The sequence below is a fragment of the Hemicordylus capensis genome, chromosome 5, assembly GCF_027244095.1.
Source record: "Hemicordylus capensis ecotype Gifberg chromosome 5, rHemCap1.1.pri, whole genome shotgun sequence".
NCBI classification, from domain to species: domain Eukaryota; kingdom Metazoa; phylum Chordata; class Lepidosauria; order Squamata; family Cordylidae; genus Hemicordylus; species Hemicordylus capensis.
In genome coordinates this window covers 42,283,743-42,303,185 of record NC_069661.1, presented here as the reverse complement: position 1 = coordinate 42,303,185, position 19,443 = coordinate 42,283,743, and the positions used below count along the sequence as shown (strand labels likewise).

At 42.8% G+C, this 19,443-nt stretch overlaps 1 long non-coding RNA gene across 1 annotated transcript; it reads right to left on the bottom strand.

The window, feature by feature from the left end:
- Positions 1-1,053: 1,053 nt before the first annotated feature.
- On the bottom strand, positions 1,054-19,226 carry LOC128328569 (uncharacterized). The gene is made up of 4 exons (XR_008309295.1): positions 18,930-19,226; positions 18,725-18,849; positions 8,126-8,300; positions 1,054-1,735 (listed from the first exon to the last, which is right to left on the bottom strand). It is a non-coding gene; the product is annotated as an uncharacterized LOC128328569 (long non-coding RNA).
- Between the last annotated feature and the right edge of the window lie 217 nt (positions 19,227-19,443).

Below are 19,443 nucleotides of genomic sequence, written 5' to 3'. Positions count from 1 at the left end.
AACTTAGTCCAGATGTAAGTCTTTCTCATAATTGTAACATTTAAATTTAAATTTCTGTGTATGCAAATAAAGATGTATAGATACACACACACACACACACACACACACACACACACACACAATCTCAATGGGTTACCTAAGCTGGAAGTTTGCGACAGAAGCGATACACTTGCTAAAAAAGATTGGGAACGTCTGCTCTATATCATCTGCCTATCAGTTTCTTGTGGCCAGATGTCCTATTTCCTGTCATATTCCTATCATAGGAATCTTTCTCCCATTGACCTCGGCGAGGGCATCAGAAAATAACCTTTTGTTTAAAAAGTGACTGAAGAATTGAGGATGCAAATAAAATACATATTTGCAAATAAGGAAGGCCTATAACATTATTTTAACATGATAAAAATCCTAGATACTATTGTTTAGAAACCACAGGATCAATTAAAGATGTTTAAAAATGCAAAAACCTATTTCCGTGCTCAATGTTCAACTATTGCAAAGTTCAGAGCTTATTTGAGGAAATTGATTTGGTAGAATAACAGAAGATGATGCATGCCTCCATCTAGACTGTGAACCAGAATAAATTCCCTTCTGATCTGACATATTTTCCACCCTCCTTTGTTACTGAAATAAACAAAAGAGCAGGAAAGCAGGAAAACAGGAAGCATATTCTGTGCCCCACTTAAGAGTGTAATGATGTCAGCAATGCTTCTCAATGGGCATAGGCAAGGTCTCTTCTTAAATATTGATGGGCAATGTGGCAGGCCTTCATTTTAACTGATTTGATAGCTGGTAAAGACTGAAGTATTTATTCATTCCATGGTAGTACATACAAATTTACAAGATGCTTGTCTGCATTCTATAATTGCAACTATTCCTTCACCTTCAAACCTGACTAGAGGGACCTTTTCCATGATACTGAATGAAGTAAGGGTGTTTTCATTCACCCAATAGGAGTTTGGTTGCTGCCTGAATGTGAAACCATGTGGGCATGTCACCATGTGGAAAGCTGTTAATGTGAGATGTCACGGCAATGACAATAATAATAATTGATAAACTTTATTTGTTAGTTGCCCCATAACAAATTATTTTGTGGGCGGTTCACAACAGAACATTAAAACATCCAATTAAAACACATGAAACACCCAGATCTATTTCTTCATATCAACCTCATCAGAAAATGGCATCACTTCCCTAAATGCCTGCCAGGAGGCAGTATTGGGTTGGATGAGGGATAACAAATTGAAATTGAATCCAAATAAGATGTAGCTGTCGGGTCGGAACCCAAGAGATGATTTAAAACTGCCTGTTCTGCACTCCCACTGAGGCCTTGATGTAGTAATGGACTGGATGAGGGTGAGGTGAACTCAAGTTGAGACTCAAAAGTACTGTTGGTTGGTAGTTCCTCTGCCCAGGTGAATGATGTTCAGCCTGTTCTAGATGGGGCTGCACTCCTCCTGAAGGACCAGGTTTGTGGTCCAGGGTACTCATTGATACAGCATTGTTAGTAGGGGCTCAAGTGGCCTCTGTGGCTTGGAGTAACTTTTATCAGCTTGTGCTGATACTCCAACTGCAACCTTATCTGGACAGAGATAGCTTGGCCACAGTTACTCATGCTCTGGTAACGTCTCACTTAGCGTTGTATATGTATTGCACATGGGGCAGCCTTCAAAAATGGTCTGGAAACTGCAGTTGGTACCAAGGCACTGATTCAGGACAGTCACCACCTCACCTGCATCTGATGAAAAAGAGAGAAACAACTGAGTGACATCCACATACTGATGACACCTCAAGCCAAATCTCCAGATGACCTCTCCCAGCGGTTTCATATAGATGTTAAACAGCATAGGGAAAAGAATGCAGAACCCCACAAGCACAACTGACAAGGGGGTTGAGCACCAATCCCTCCAGCACCACCAACTGGAACTGAGCCTTGAGGTAGGAGTGGAACCACCTCCAAACAATGCCTTCGACACCCAACTTTGCTAGCCTATCCAAATGCCTGCCTGGATACCATGGACAATGCAATCGAAAGCCACTGAGAGGGCCAAGAGAATTAACAGGGTCGCACTTCCCCCTCTCTCTCTCACTCTACACAGTCATAACACAGAGCGACCAAAGCAGTTTCTGTTCCAAAGCCAGGCCTGAAGTCTGACTGAAATGGATCTAGATAATATTTTCAGATTCAGCCATGCCAGCATAGCACCTTTTCTTGGGGGATTGCACTGTGGTGTGCTTGTAATTTCCACAGCAATGGGAGAACTGCTTCACTCAGCCAACTTCCCATATGATGTTACACTTGCAGGATGTTCTTCTTCCTTCCTCTTCCTCTCCTCCTCCTCCAGTTGCCAAAAATGCTCTTAGACAAACTTCACAGGGCTACATAAAGGACAGTAGTCCCATGGAGGTGCAAACTGAATGGACCCTAACTACTCCATAGCCATTTCTCTGCAGTCCCACAGAGGTGCAGAGCGGAGTGCAATTTCACTGTTTTCCCATCCAGGAATTTGTCCCTGAGGGCTGTGTAACCCTGGGGGACAGATTACTGAAAAACTCCTTCTGAATCGGGGTTGGGTGGGGGTGGAGCAGTGAAAACTGCACTCCCTCTCCTCCATGGGAAACTACTATGGAACAGTTAAGGCTGTGAACTCTTTTTGTCTTTCTGCAGGGCTGTTTTTGTATTCCTATGGAGAACATCCAGTGGTGGATTAACGGAGAGGCAGAGTAGGCATTTGCCTATGGTGGCAAAATTTAAGGAGCAGCAAATATTGCCCCTCGTCAAATTTTGTCACCCCTCTCTGTGGACAGCAGCTGCTGCAGCAAGGGTGGAGTGGGTGAGGAGAAAGTCCCCCACCTTTTACCTTTTTTAAAAAAAAAAAAAAAGGCAAACCTTTTTTGTTTAAAGTAAAAGGGCAGCAAAAGCCTTTTTGCTTATGGGCGGCAAAAATCTTAATCCACCCCTGAGAACATCAGCCACTGTGCCAATGTGGATTCTTTTTTGCACTTAGAAGCATGATCCTGCCACAAAGAACCACTTGTATGCTCCCTCTTTAAATGTGTACTTAACTCTCTCCAATAACTCTTAAAGGTCCTTAGCTTTGTGTGGATTGTGCCCATTTGATGTAGTTATTATAACTGTATTTAGCTCTTTTTAGCAAGTTGGGAGTGAGTTGCAGGGGTGCCAGGTGTGTTACACAGGCACGGATCAGGTCCATGCCATGCCCATTTTTTCTTTAGCAGTTCTACAGCATCAGATGCCTTCTTTCCATTCCCTTGTCTTCCAAAGCAATTGAGCATTACAAAAAGATGGGAGTCGAGACTTCAGTGACATCATATTAGTAGAAAACAAGAAAATCTGGATAGGTGGCCTTGAGATGCCCTCAGTTGTCTCTTTTTTATGATTCAATATAAACCTCATAGAATTTTGGTAGCACTTGTCTTGTTTAATAAACTACTACTTGAAAGCTAACCAACCAAAGCAGTGTTCACATGACATCCCCTCAAAGAGACATGTAAAGACAGATGTTATCTGATGCAATTAATGCATGGCATAGTAATGAGCTATTTCTAGTTTTAAACAGAAAACACTTCCAGTTTAAATTTCATATTACAATAATTCCATGTTATCCCTCTATTCATTCTGAATCCTTTCCCCACTAATACAGGGATGGCCAGCCTGAAGCTCTACAGCTGTTGTTGGACAAAAACTCTCATAATTGATCAGCCACAATGGCCAATCATCAGGAATTATGGGAACTGTAGTCCAACAACAGCTGAAGATCCTCAAGGTGGCCAACATGACACTAATGGAATGAATACTGTCTTGGTTGCCTTGGTGGATGATCCTCACTGGGAAGTAGGCAAGGGGAGTATGACCCTGTTGAATCTCTTGGTCTTCTCAGCAGTTTTTTATACCCTTAGCTATGGTACCCTTCTGGGTCACTTGTTGCAGTTAGAAGTTGGAGGAATCCTAACACAGTTGGTATGCCAGTCAGGAAGACCAGAAGAAGGTGGTGATGGGGCACTACTGCTTTGCCCCATGGGAAGTGTCCAGGGGAGTCAAACAGTTCATACTTGTCTCGAATACTTGTAATACTTTACATGAAATTGCAGGAGGTTGTCCATATAAATAAATCTGCCAGGGCCCTTCATTCATCAGCTTGAGCCCTGCTCACACCCTTCCCATTGACTGAGATTCAGCTGGCAGAGACAAGGCCTTTTCGGTTATGGCCTCACAGCTCTGGAATGCCCTCCCAGAAGATCTTCACCATACTCCCTCCCCTAGGGATTTTTAAAAGATTGTTTAGAGAGGCTTTTAATTTTAATTGGGTTTGTTTCAATTGTTTTTCTTCCATATTGTGTTTTGTTTTATTGTGTTAAGTTTTATATTATTTTTATTGTTTTACTGTTGTGAACCACCCTGAGCGGTACTGTACTGGAAGGGTGAGATATGAATATTTTCAATAATATTACAGTATTATTAATAATTATTTGGACTGAAGTGTCATAGATATGCTGATAATACTCATTATCTAGACCCATTTACAACTGGCTTTCGGGAGGGCTATGGGGTGCAGACTGCATTGGTTGGCCTGATGGATGATCTCCAATGGGAATTGACAGAGGAAGTGTGAGTAGGGATGTGCACAAAACCGGTTTGCCCGGTTCGGTTCAAATTCAAATCAGGTTCAAACCAGGAGGGAGTGGTTTGGTTTTGGTTTTGCTCGAACCCGACCCCCAGTTCGGTTTGAATTTGAACCATTTTGAACTTGTTCAAAATGGTTCAAACTGGTTCAAACTTCCAAAAGTGGGTGGGGTGGTAGCTGTCACCCATGGGTACCTGCCACCCCAACCCCAAAGCAATCGGACACTCGTACGATTTTTTATGAATTTTTGAAATTTATTTTTCTCTCTCATAGGGTATAATGGGACTCAAACCGGCCCATTATTCCCTATTGTGGAGCACCCATGGGTGCCAAAAACCACCCAAACCCCAAATCAATCAGACACCCCTACAATTTTTTAAATGAATATTTGAAATATTTTTAATTATTTTTCTCATAGGGTATAATGGGACCTGAACCAGCCCATTATCTCCTATTGTGGAGCACCTAGGGGCACAAATGTGGGGTGGGTGGTAGGCACCCAGGGGTTCCTACCACCCACAAAACCCCAAGGCAATCAGACACTCCTCCGATTATTGGTGAATTTTAAAAGTATTTTTGAATTCCTCATAGGGAATAAGGAGGATTGCAGGAAATGTATAGCTTCACGTCGGGGGGGGGGTGTTCTAGAGCAGAGTGTGGTGGATGGTAGTTCCCAAGGTGGGCAAGGAAGCTATCAGAATTATTTGAAAGGAATTAGGCAAAGGGCTGATTTTTAAGTGATTTTTGAAGTTTACGCGTCTTTAAGGTTTTTCTCCATAAAGAAGCATGGAGGTGTCAGCAAATGTATAGCTTCACGTCAGGGGCAAAGGGGTGGCCTAGATCAGAGTGTAGTGGGTGGTAGTGCCCAAGGGGGGCAAGGAAGCTATCAGAATTATTTGAAAGGAATTGGGCTACGGGCTGATTTTTAAGTGATTTTTGAAGTTTATGTGTCTTTAATGTTAGTAAATGAGTGTGGATTCATGGTTGGTCATTGAAAATCTTATAAGCTACCAAAGAATCTACACTGAGAACACCTCAGAAACAACAAAACCCAGTACCCCATGGGTTAGAAACCCATGGGGGTGGTTTTCACCCTCGCTCTGGGCCACCCCAGCACCTCCCAAGTGCAGTTATGGGGCTGCTGAAACCTCAATTCTTCCCTATGGAGAAAAATCTTAAAGCCACTTGTGGGGTGCTGGGGTGGCCCAGAGTGAGTGGTGGTGTAGTGCACAGAGGGTGCTCCACAATAGGGAATAATGGGCTGGTTCGAGTCCCATTATACCCTATGAGAGTAAAATAAAAATAAATTTCAAAAATTCATTAAATATCGTACAAGTGTCTGGTTTCTTTGGGGTTTGGGTGGTAGGTACCCATGGGTGCCAGCTACCACCCCACCCACTTTTGGAGGTTCAAACCAGTTCAAACAGGTTGGAACCAGTTCAAATCATACCACCCCCAGTTTGGCTCGAATTTGAACCTGCAGCTCGAACCTAATGGCTTGTTTGGTTTGAATTGGAACCATTGAACCACCCTGGTTCGAAGTCGAACCGGTTTGCACATCCCTAAGTGTGACTCTGTTGGTCCTTTTGGATCTTTCGTCGGCTTTCGATACTATTGATCATAGTATCCTTCTAGAAAGTCTGAGAGTGTTGGGGTGGGAGGCACTGTCTTATGGTGGTTCTGCTCCTACCTCTCAGACAGACTCCAGATGGTGTCAATTGGAGACTGTTGCTCTTCAAAATCTGAGCTTATGTATGGCGTCCCTCAGAGCTCTATACTGTCTCCAATGCTTTTCACATCTACATGGAACTGCTGGGAGAGATCATCAGGGGATTTGGTGCAGGATGTTATCAGTATGCTGATGACACCCAGATCTACTTCTCCATTTCAACATCATCAGTAGGTGGCATAACCTCCCTAAATGCCTGCTTGGCTGTAGTAATGGTGGATGAAGGAGAATAAACTCAGACTGAATCTAGATAATACAGAGTTACTTATTGTATGGGGTCAGAACTCCAGAGACGATTTTTATCTACCTGTTCTATGGAGTCACACTTCCACAAAAGAAACTGGTATGCAGTCTGGGAGTAAGTCTGGATCCACACTTCTCCCTGGTATAGCACATTTTGGTGGTGGCTAGAGGGGCTTTCTATCAGCTTTGGCTGATACGCCAGCTGCGTCCGTTTCTTGAGATGAACGATCTCAAAACAGTGTTACATATGCTGGTAACCTCCAGACTTGACTTCTGCAATGCACTCTATGTGGGGCTGCCTTTGTATGTAGTCTGGAAACTCCAGTTGGTACAGAATGCGGCAGCCAGGTTGGTCTCTGGGTCATCTTGGAGAGACCACATCACCCCTTTGCTGATAGAGGTACACAGGCTGCCAAAAGGTTTATGGGCAAAATACAAGGCGCTGGTTATAACCTATAAAGCCCTAAATGGCTTGGGCCCTAGGTATTTAGGAGAATGTCTTTTATTGATTGATTGATTGATTGTTAAATTTATATACCGCCTTCATTAAAATCAATCCCAAGGTGGTACTAAACACACACACAATTTATGTTTGCCATACTCACACTGCTTCTAAAAGACCTGTTTGTTTAGAAATTTTATATATTGCTTTATAACAACGAAAGTTCTCAGTGTGGTATACATAAATAGCAAAGGTAATGAGAATATGGTTCTCTGTTCCAAAATGGCTTATGATCTAAAAAGAAACACAAGCAAGACAACGGAAACAAGCACTGGGGGGGATGCTGTGCTGAGTTGAATAGAGACAGTTGCTCTTTCCCAAGAAAACTGCTTCCGTAAAACGTGCCTCTAATTCTTATGAAGTCTGAAGGTGCTGCTGAATCTGCTGAATCTGGCAATGCACCTGGATCCCCAGGTACTTTTTGTGGCTAAAAGCAGCTTAGACTGCTGCTCCTTGCAGGACAATTTACCTATTATGATGAATCACCAATAGCCTCTAGACTGGGCAGTTGTGTTTCTGATTTTTGAGTCCTTCTGGAATGTGGGAAGTGTTCCAAATCTAAGGGCTTTTTGTTCAACAACATGCATGCAAGAGGACGGGGTTGGGTGGGACCAGTGCAAGGGCTCACAGGGCATTGCAGTCCTTCTAGGCTTACCCACTTCATTGGTTGGGATGTCAGTCAACGTTTTTAATCAACATGTTGTTTAAATTAACATTCACTGTTTACTTTTTTGAGTTGGCTTGAAGATGCTTGGGATGCATGGTAGGATACACATGTAATAAATAAGGAATAAATACGAATAGGTTTGCTAGTGACCCCCACTGAAGTTCTTAGTAGAGATGCCTCTAAGTGTCATAGGACTTTGGCTCTGAATGCAAACTTTGGTGATTCATAATGTTCATCTTGAAATGGAGGCAATCATTAAGTTTTCTCCAGCTCAGATTTTACCTAGAGAATTCCTTTTCCACCTTCCACTCAAGTATTTACCTAGCAACCTACCCACTTACCTAGTTGCTGCACTGTTATTGCCTGCAAGCTGCTCCAACAGAGGTAGAAGAGTTGCTCTCTTGTTGCTTGCCTTTCCCCCATCTTCCATTTTTCTCTTTCCCTCATTATTCCTCCCTGATGTCCACAATGTTGGGAAATGCAGTTCTCCAGTGTGCCAGATGTCATCAGGTGCCCCTGGGGAAATTATATTTCAAACATCCCACGCACCAGGAAGGGGGAGGTAGAAAGAGAAAGGAAGGAAGAGGACTAGCATCACTATTATTATCTGAGTGGCATCAGAAAGTCTTTCATCCTTCCTTGGAAACACATATGAATCTACAACACCTGTTTACTTATTGTTTAGTTAGACAACAAGGCTGGTTGTGAGAAGCAATGGGATCTTCACAGATCCTTCTGCTCCCAGCCTACCTCACCCCCTTAATGTACCCAGCTTTTTACCAGGTTTAAGGGTGCTCTTGCACCCTTAACCTGGCTACGAGGTATCGTGTGACTCCTCAGGCTGTGTGCAGACTGAGGAGTCACAGAGACGAGCACATAGAGCACCCATCTGAGTGGGGAATCCCCAATGCAATGTGCATGCCATGCATTGCATTGAGGGATAACCAGAGGCCAGAATAACAAGTTCCGGCCCTGGATCCCTCCACCCAGCTGCACAGTTCCTGGATCCCTGCTCCACCTTCACAGAGCTGCAGGGAGCAGGGCTGCTCATGTGGATGTGCAGAAGGCACACCGAGGAGGACCTACTTGGTCAACTGGTGGGAAAGGAAGGTGAAAGCAACCTTCCCGCTGTGCCCTCCCCACCCACCAGGGGCAATCGTGTAAATCACCCCAACTAGTGCTGTGAATTCACAATCCTCACCAATCCTTCAATTTCCCTACAATTTCAGCCCTATAATTCAGACATGTTATTTGGGTCCAGTCATTAGACATTAGGATAGCTAACTCTGTGCATTCATATTGCATGTTATTATTTTTGTAGGTATTTGAACTGGAAGTTAGAAGAATTTGCTATGATTGATACAAAACCTTTAAATGGAAAAGCCTATCTGGGAAATGTCTTTCTTCTATTGCTAACAAAAAAATCTGTTTAATGGTCTAAGATTGTGGCAATTAATGCAAATGTTTGTACCATTTTGAAAGACCATTGATTGAGTCAGCTGTTGAAAGAAATTCTCTAGATTAATGTTAATGGATAGAAATGAAGTGAGTGGGGATATTTTTGTATCATATGATATTGCAAATCTTATCTTGACTTAGAAAACCATTCATTCATATGCTATAACTCAGTCTCTCCCTTTTGACTTCTTCAAATAATTTATTCATTACAGAGAAAACATGTATTTGGGCTATTGTCTGTCAAAAAAGTAATGTCAATTTCCTAGCAATACTAGATTAAAGTGATGACTGGGAAATGAAAATGCTGGAACAAGAGTTTTGTAGATAAAAATTGCTAATATGACCACACAGCACTGATTCAACATCTCAGTTGCTATCTGAAACTTGGAGAAGCAAAAACATGGCCTGAAAAGAATAGAGCATTTCTCTTCCACATTTGTTTTATTCCTATGAAAAATTTCATATGCATGCTGCCTCTATACCAGAAAATTCAAAAAGAAATATTTATATTGGCAAATAGTTGTTTTTATCATGTAACAATGAAAAACAGTGTACGTTCCTTATCTCAGATTGTTAGGGAAAAGAGAGCTTTAGGTGATCTTAAAACTAAGTTTTGCTAGTCCCAGATCTGTAGTGCTTAGCTTCAGAGAGCCAGCTCTATAACTGACTGTTCTTGACTATTTTCATCAGTGATGTGATCACACTTTCCTCTGAGAAGGTATTCCTCAGAAATCACCCTCACCTAAAATAGTAAAACTTTCCCGGTCAAGAGTGAAAGCTATTTTTCAAGTCACCAATAAATAAATAAATATGAATTTGTTCATAGGAATGGAATCCACAGTGCAAAAAAAGATAGAGACAACTTAGACACTTTCCCATAATTATCATGCAGAACATATTCATACTTCAAAATATTACATGGAAATAAGTCCCACTGATTTTAGTGGAATTTAATTCCACGTAAGCATTCTTAGGACTGCACCTTTGGATAGCAAAGCTAAGAGATGAACAATAGATATGAAGGCTGCAGTTTCCAACCCCATACATGAACTTAATCAGTTTTCATCCAGGAGCCTGCATTCTGATATCTCTTGAAAGCATTCCTTTTGGCTAGAGCAGCAGTATTTTAATAGATATTGATGTTTTAACATATGCTATTTGAATAAATAAAATCTCACAGAAATTGATTCTATATGAGTGGATCTACTTCTATGTGCAAAAATCCTTCAATTTTATCCATAAACATTATTTTTCCATATGCAAACCATTCCTTCTAATCTTTTCTCTTAAGGAGGAGGAGAGAAGGAGGGAGCAAAGTGAGCAATCCATCTGGATAGCCCTGTGAAACTTCTTGTTGTTCTCTTTTATGTCTGCATTCTCACAACCAGAACAATTGCAGTTAGAGAGTTAACCATGATTAGCAAGTCTCATGTGGTCCCAGGGAGCATGTCGTAAGAACCTGGAATTTCTGGGCAATCCTGGTTAAATCAATGCACTTAACCAGCATTAAACTGGGATCAGTTCATCACAGCTATTTAACTGGGATTGTCCAGACATTCCAAATTCTCATTACACGCTACTACTGGCTGAAGGTGGTATTCGCACCAATGGGCCTGGCCCCACTGATGCTTGAAGACAGTTATCAGATGCAGTGGAAGGCAGCTGTTAAAGAAAAGCTTGCCTCTTGTGGCTTTTCTCCTGAAGTGCTGCAGTCCATGGGCCATGAGAAAGAGAAAAAAAGCTGTTAAACAAAGAATATTGTTTAATATTGACATGGCATGGCAACAGGAGTTAAGCAAGGCCCCCAAATGACTTAAATTATGGAGACATGCCTATAGCACCAAGCTAGCTGATTACTGTCAAGCCCTAATAGTTTCTAAATGTCGTAGAGCATTTGTGTTGGCCCACTTTGATGTGTTGCCCTCAGCAGTGCTATATGGCAGATATGGTGGGACTCCCTACTCTGAACGCTACTGTCCCTGTATTACACAGGCCATAGAGGATGTGGGTCATGTTTTATTATATTGTAATTTTTACAGGGATGCACGTGAATCATTAATTTTACCTTTGATTAGGGATTTACCAGGCAGAGGAGATGAAGCATACGTTTTATTTCTTTTATCAGATCATCAAGCCCATGTTACTCATAACGAAGCTAAATTCTGTTTAATAGCAATGAATATATGACAACAACTAATGGCCACTGTAGTGGAATAATTTAGCATGCCACTGTATATCCGTAAAGCTATGTTGTTGCTATACTGTATGTGTTTGATATTGTTTTTTTTCTGCTTGCTTCTGTACTGGTCAAAGACTGTATTAAAATCTATCTATCTATCATTATACACTACACAGGAGCCTATGGGGCTCACCAATAAAGGTTAACTCTTCAACCACAATCATTCTGGTCTTAAGCCTTTCCTATTCATAGCCTGTTGCCCCTTTTGTCTAGATCCAAGTATAGCCTCATATTAAAAAGCCCTGTGGAACATTTTTTAAAAGGAAATGTTGTAGATTTCAAGATGTTGAAAGACTGTAGCAATTAATATTTTTTCTTGTTATCAATTTGCCCCAGTACTTCCTTACTAGAATAGTTTGTCACAAATATATATCTATTTGGGGTTTTTCCTCAATTTTATACCACCCTTCTTAAAGTGGCTCAGGGCAGTTTACATTAAAATAAAAAACACATAATAAAACAATTAAAATAAAATAAAAAGGTTTAAACCAAATTAAAATTAAAACTAGATAACATTAAAAGCCAAGCTAAAAAGATGGGTCTTTAAGGCTCTCATGAAGACCTCCAAGGAAGATAATCTTCACCCAGGGGTGACAACTGAGAAGGCGCGATCCTAGGTTGCTACCAGATGAACCAATGGCACCCGAAGACAGACCCCCCCACCGCAACTGATGTTCTTAATAAGCAATGGGGATCTTGTAGAGAAAGGCTCTCTCTTAGACCTAAGCCATTCAGGGCTTTAAAGATAATAACCACCACTTTGTACTTTGCCCAGAAACATATCAGCAGCCAGTGCAACTGTTTAAGAACAGGCGTAATGTGGCCTATCCGGGATACCCCAGAGACCAATCTGGCTGCTGCATTTTGAACGGACTGATGTTTCCCAACTACAGACAAAAGCAGCCCTACATAGAGCAAATTGCAGCAGTCCAACCTGGAGGTTACCAGCTGGTATATAACTGTTTTCAGGTCATGGGCGGAGTTATTTAATCAATTGCAGCTGATGAAAGGTGCTCCTGGCCACAGCCTCAGTCTGAGAAACTAGCGTGAATCCTGAGTCTAAGCAGTAGCGGCTCGTGAACGCGCCGCTGGGGGCGGGGCGGGGTGGGGTGGCGGGAGCCAGAGGCATCTTTATGGGAAAATAAAGTCACTGCTTACCTCTGCAGTGTGCCTCCCAACAGCCCCTGTGGCAGGTTATCGCTGCCACCACTCACCAGGCATAAACAGAGCCGAGCCGCTGTTGAAAGAAATTCTCTAGATTAATGTTAATGGATAGAAATGAAGTGAGTGGGGATATTTTTGTATCATATGATATTGCAAATTTTATCTTGACTTAGAAAACCATTCATTCATATGCTATAACTCAGTCTCTCCCTTTTGACTTCTTCAAATAATTTATTCATTACAGAGAAAACATGTATTTGGGCTATTGTCTGTCAAAAAAGTAATGTCAATTTCCTAGCAATACTAGATTAAAGTGATGACTGGGAAATGAAAATGCTGGAACAAGAGTTTTGTAGATAAAAATTGCTAATATGACCACACAGCAGTGATTCAACATCACAGTTGCTATCTGAAACTTGGAGAAGCAAAAACATGGCCTGAAAAGAATAGAGCATTTCTCTTCCACATTTGTTTTATTCCTATGAAAAATTTCATATGCATGCTGCCTCTATACCAGGCATAAATGGAGCCAAGCCCCCGCAAGCATCCAGGTGAGTTGCAGTGGCGACTCCCTGCCACAGGAGCTGCTGGGAGGTATGCTGCAGAGGTAAGCAGTGACTTTCTTTTCCCTTAAAGATGCCTCCCACCACTGCCCCCAGCAGCACGTTCACGAGCTGCTACTGGGCCTAAAGAGCACTCCCAAGCTATGAATACATTCTTTCTGGGGGAGTGTCACCTCATCCAGAACAGAAAGTTCTAATCTGTTTTGCAGATTATGATCCCCAACAATGAGCACCTCCCTCTTGCTTGGATTCAGCCTCAGTTTATTATCCCTCATCCAGCCCATTACTGCCTGTAAGCAAGCATTTAAGGGGCTAATGCCATTTCCTGATATTGATGACAAGGAGAGATAGATTTGGGTGTCATCAGCATATTGAGAACACCGAGCGGTTTCATGTGGATGTTAAAAAGCATTGGTGATAGAATGGAGCCCAGAGGGACTCCATATAGTACCTCCCATTTTGAAGAGCAACTGTCACCAAGCACCGCCATCTGAAATCTCCCTGAGACATAGGAGTGTAACCACTGCGGAACAATTCATCCTATTCCCAGATCCAACAAGTGATCCAGAAGGGTACCATAGTTGATGAGAGAGCCAATAGAACCAGCCGAGTCACACTCCCTCTGTCAATTCCCTGGTGAAGGTCATCTATCAGGCTGAACAAGGGCATCTCAACCCCACAGCCCACCCTAAAGCCAGTTTGAAATGGGTCTAGATATTGTTTCCTCCAAGACTGCTTGTAGCTGGCCAGCCACCACCCTCTCAATCATCTTACCCAACCATAAGAGGTTATAGACTGGCCTATAATTATCCATCACCAGGGGATCTTCTTTTAAAAAGTGGCCTTCTTAAAAAGAGGTCTAGCCACTGCCTCCTTCAAACAAGGTGGCATCCTGCCCTCCCTCATTAAGGTATTAATGATATCAACTAGACCAGCTCCAACAACCTCCCTGCAAGATGAAATCAGCCATGATGGGCAAGGATCCAAATAACAGATGGTAGGCTGTACTGCTCCAAGCAGTTTGTCCACATCCTCAGGAGTCACAAATTGAAACTGATCCAATCTAAACATGCAAAATGGATTGCTGGACACCTCCCTAACTGGCCCTGCAGAAATACTGGAGTCCAAATCAGCCCAAATGCAAGACATTTTATCTGCAACGTACTCATTGAATGTGTCACAGTGAACCATTGTTTTTGGAAGCAGATTTCAAACAGAAGGGGCTTGAGTTAACCCCCTAACAATCCAAAACAGCTGCTGGATGAGAACTTGCAAATGCTATATGCACAGAATAAAATTGCTTCCTTGCTCCATGTATTGCCACAGCATAAGCCTTCAGATGGGCTTTATGCTGTGTCTTATCAAATTCAGTATGAGTCCTCCTACATTTGCACTCCATTGATCTACCTTGCTGCTTTAGCTCCCATAGATCTTCCATATACCATGGAGCTAATTTTGAAGTGGGTCAGAGAAGATGCTTCGGAGCAATCATGTCTACTGCCATGGTAAGTTCCATGTTCCAGGTATCCTCCAAGGCATCAACATGATCACTGGCAGAGCCAACTCCAAAACCCTCCAAGGCCCTTTGCAATCTTACTGGATCCAACAGCCTTCTCAGGCAAACCATTTTAACAAATCTACCATCCTGCAGGGGTTAGATGTGACTGTGACACCAACCTTAACCAGGAAGTTTTCTGTCCATGACAATGGGAAAACTACAGGAGACCCCACCCATGAAACACCCCCCTTATCTGAGAAAAAGACCAAATCCAGCATGTCACCAGCAACATGCATGTCCTAGGACTAACTGGGATAGGCCCATAGTTGTCATGAATTCCTGAGCAGCACCAGACAAGTCAGTCCCAAAAGTGGACATTGAAAACATCCAGCAGCAAAAGCTTGAGGGACTCCAACACCAACTCAGCGACCAGCTCCATCAGCTCAGTTTGGGAGGTAGTTAGGCAGCAGGGTGGACAGTACACCAACAGAATCCCTAATCTATCCTGACCCCCCAACTAAGGTACACAAACTCAATATAAGTCAATTATCTCACAGGGATCCTGGTAAGGGAGGTATTATTCTTATGGACCACAGCCACTCCACTAGGTGCGCACCTCCATCCACCCACTTCCCCATTCCTCCTCAGCAACTTCCCCAAACCTGCTCAGCAAATGGAGGAAGTAGTTGAGCCCACGCAAGACCACTAGCCTCCCCCAACCAGGTCTCAGTTACGCAAGCCAGGTCGGCTCCTTCATCCACAAACAAATCATGGATTATTTTGATCTTATTTTGAACTGACCTGGTATTACAAAGGAGCATGATTAGGTTCAGTGAGCAGTTGGAACTACTCCCTGAGGCCTGAAAGCTGACAGGGCAACCAGAAGGGAAAACAATAATTAAATTACTGGATTGCCTTTCCCTGTAACAGCCTACTTGCCTGCCAATGACCATTCTATTCCTGACCACTGCTGAAATAGCCGCCCCAATCTCATCGAATGTGCTCCCCCGTTCCATCCTTAACAAGAGATCCCAGACACATACCTGTGAGCAGCCTGGCACAAACCACTAAAAAAATAACTAAAACAAAAAAACCTAAAACGGGAGGAACTTGAGCATAACTCGCCCTCAGACCTGAGTCCCACACCAAAGGCCCTGCACCAAAAGGAATCTCCCTTTGGTGGCCAGATATGGTGGCTGCCTGCAGATAGCCCACTTACCAGCACCCATGCCAAAGGCTATGGCTTTTTTCTGCACATTTATTTATTTGAAACATTTAATATACCGCCCACTCCAAAGATTCCAGGCGGTGTACAAAAACATGTAAATAAGCTGCAGCTGCTGCCCAGCACCCCATCTCTCACGTGGACTCTGGAGCTTGACTGATGAAACTGGCCTCACCGCTGCAGCTTGTCAGGAAAATCAGGACGCAGCTCAGCCTGGCAGAAGGAATTCCCAGCAGCAAGTCTCCTCTGTTGGACAAGGCTGAAGAGAGGAGGCAGGTCCAGCTCGAAATCTTCAAGCTCAGGCCAGGGAGATATGTAACTTCAAGTGAAAACTATTTGTTATGAAAACTTTTGAATTTGCAACTCTGTCATAAGAACTCCAGAGGAAATTAGCAGAGTATTCTTCTTACCCCTCTTCTTAAACTCCTCTTCCTCACATGGAGGTAAGCAGGATCATAACAGCTGACTGCAACCCCAAACATTCAGTCACTGACCCCAACCTCTGCCCTCTGCACATTTGGCAAAACTTACGAGTGTGTCCTACACATGTGCAACTGTATGCACATGGAGCTACCTGTTGGAGATGGACTTCCAGTGCATTGACCTTTTGCACCAACTATCCTAATGACCACTAGGGGCACTGAGAGTAGAGACAGTAAGGGTCTCCCTAACTGTTCTACCTGTCTCTACTCTATGACCCCTGATATGACTCTACAGGTATTTCCTCTGCTGATTCCGAATCCCTTCCTTAATGGCGCAGTGGGGAAATGACTTGATAATCAAGCTAGAGGTTGCCGGTTCAAATCCCTCTTGGTATGTTTCCCAGACTATGAGAAACACCTATACCGGGCAGCAGATATAAAAGAAGATGCTGGAAGGCATTGTCTCATAATGCGTAGGAGGAAGCAATGGTAAACCCCTCCTGTATTCTACCAAAGACAACCACAGGGCTCTGTGGTCGCCAGGAGTCAACACCGACTTGATGGCACACTTTACCTTTTTACCGTTCCTATCCAAAGTTGTACTTCACCAATAAATACTTTGTATTTATTCTATAAGAATCTCCCTGTTACTTCTCTAAATAGCTGCAACAACTAAACTCTTCAACTGGAGTGGGTGCCTTCCTTAGTGTTCCACTGATTAATTGACTTGGGGATCAAAATTACAACCCACAACACTAGAATGCATGATTGGGAAGCATGTTGCATCTGGGTTTCCAATCTCAAATCTTACATTTTGGCCAATTCACAGAGGGCAGGGCCAGCAGACAAAGATGGACAGCCAGCCTGTGCTGCTCTGTTCCTATCCACACATTGATTGAATGCATGGAAGGGGGCATAAAAAGGTTTTTTTCCCCTCTGAATCCCTTGAAAAGACAAATGCCATAGATTTAAGGAAGAGCTGGATAAATATATGAAGAGCATCTTGTAGACTACACATATTGGTTTTCCAAACAACATTTTCAGCAACCGTGGTATTAGAGACAGATCATTGTGATCTACTAAAAGTGCAACAACAATCATTTCTGAAATTTCCATTTAGATGAAGCTCATAACTTATTGTAGAAAACTACAGAGTCCATTTTAAAAGGGGTAATATATTTATTCTTAGTTTCTTCACATCCATAAATTTTACCCAGCCTCCAGGAGAACAAGAGAGCTGTAGTATCATATACTTGATCTTCTGAATGAGATGTCTTTTGAGCAGGATCCCCTCAGACAAAATGGTTGGGGGTTACTAAACTTACTCATCATGTCCAATGGGTCGTTTAGTCCCACCACCACCATCACCACCTCTTAACAGCAGCTCTCCATAACTTATCACAAAGCTGCTATGGAAAATCCTCTCATTCCAAAAGACATTTATCATGCAGAATGTTAGGTTTCTATTCAGGCACACAGGTATAAAGGCCTCTTGTAGAGGTGTGCAAGCCAGCTCAACTTCAAGCCATTTGACTCGAAGGGGTTCGGGTCAAGCCAAACCGGGCCCAGTTCAGCTTGAGCCGGCTTGAAATTCACTGGTAAAGGGGAATCTGGTAAGGATTCCCCTTTACCACTAAATGGGGGGAACCAGGAGGGAAGTCAAAGGTTACCTTAAAGGTGCTGCCGGCAGTGGTGGCTACGGTGGCCACAGGGGTGGGTGGGGCTGCTTTGACAGTTACCCCCACTGCAACCAGTGCAGCCTGGTTCAGGCCTAGTTTAGGCCTCTCCTTGTGCATGGAAATCAAAGTTGCACTTTGAGGGGGAAAGGTGCACATTTTCAGGTAAAAGTACACCTTTAAGGTAAACTTTGACTCCCCGCCTGCCCCAACTCTGTTTAACAAAGCCCCCTGGTTCCCCCCATGGTTCTTTGAATTCTGGCCTAAGGAACAGATAAATGAATAGGATGCATAGTCAGTGACTTCCTCAGCGCTGAAATGAGAGTTACCCATAGGAAATAATGGAAAAATCCAGAATTTAAGTGTAGCTGTATCTAGGCAGCAGTGTCCACCCCCTACCCCCTCACCTGCCAAAAAAAGAAAAGACTAGAAAAAGAAAGAACAGAAGGAGCAAAGACTGAGCTCCTGCTTTTTCTAACACAAAACTTACTTTGTGTGGGAATTTCCCCCCTCCTCCAAGTTTTAAATTTCCCTGCACATACCAGTGCCAATATAGTATATTGTCCCCATATCTCAGAGTGGGGCACAGGTTGTAGTGGAGAGTTAGTGACTTATGACAGATATGCAAGGTGACCCATTCTTAATACTATATGTTAGAGCTGCAGTTAGTTTAAACTTTTAACTAAGAATCTCACATAGAAAACACTTCTCAGGCAGCAAAAGTAAATTTCAATAAATTATGCTTTCGAGCCTCTCCCAGCTCAAATCCAGCACTGTTGCATATGGAAACCTTCTGCTCAGATAGCTGCATTTCACTGCCCTGCAAAAAACAAAAACAGACACACTTATAATACAAAATAAGACTTGCCTTAGAAAGAAGAGGAACAGGAAATGCCATACCTAGGAACCTTTGTGCTTGGAGAGAGCATGTTTCTACACAATTACAGTGTGCTAAATAAATAGTTTTCTATAAATAGCTTTCACTTCTGCCACTGGGGAAGACTCAAGAGAGAGCTAGAACCAGGAAGTTCTGTTTCCATACATTGGGTTGAGTTTTTCTAGGTATTTCCTATCTTTTGCTAGCCCAGGCCTTCCAGCAAGAGGCCTCAAGAATATAAAAGCAGCGTGCAGAAGGTACAGGAAACTCTAGGTTTTGTAGTTTAACAAACACAAAGAACTGTGCCACTCTATGATGTGATGTGCCTTAAAGCCTTCTGAAGAACTACAGGTCCCAGAGCTCCTTAGTTCCAGCAGCTATTTCCTGTGACTAGGCAGAAGTTGCAAACAGGCTATGATAGCTAAATACCTGCAGGAGTGAGGAGGAACAACAGGTTTAAATCTCAGGAACAGTGAGATGAGGATTTTTTGGACGAGGATTTATTTATTTTATTATTATTTCTTGTTTACACAGTCA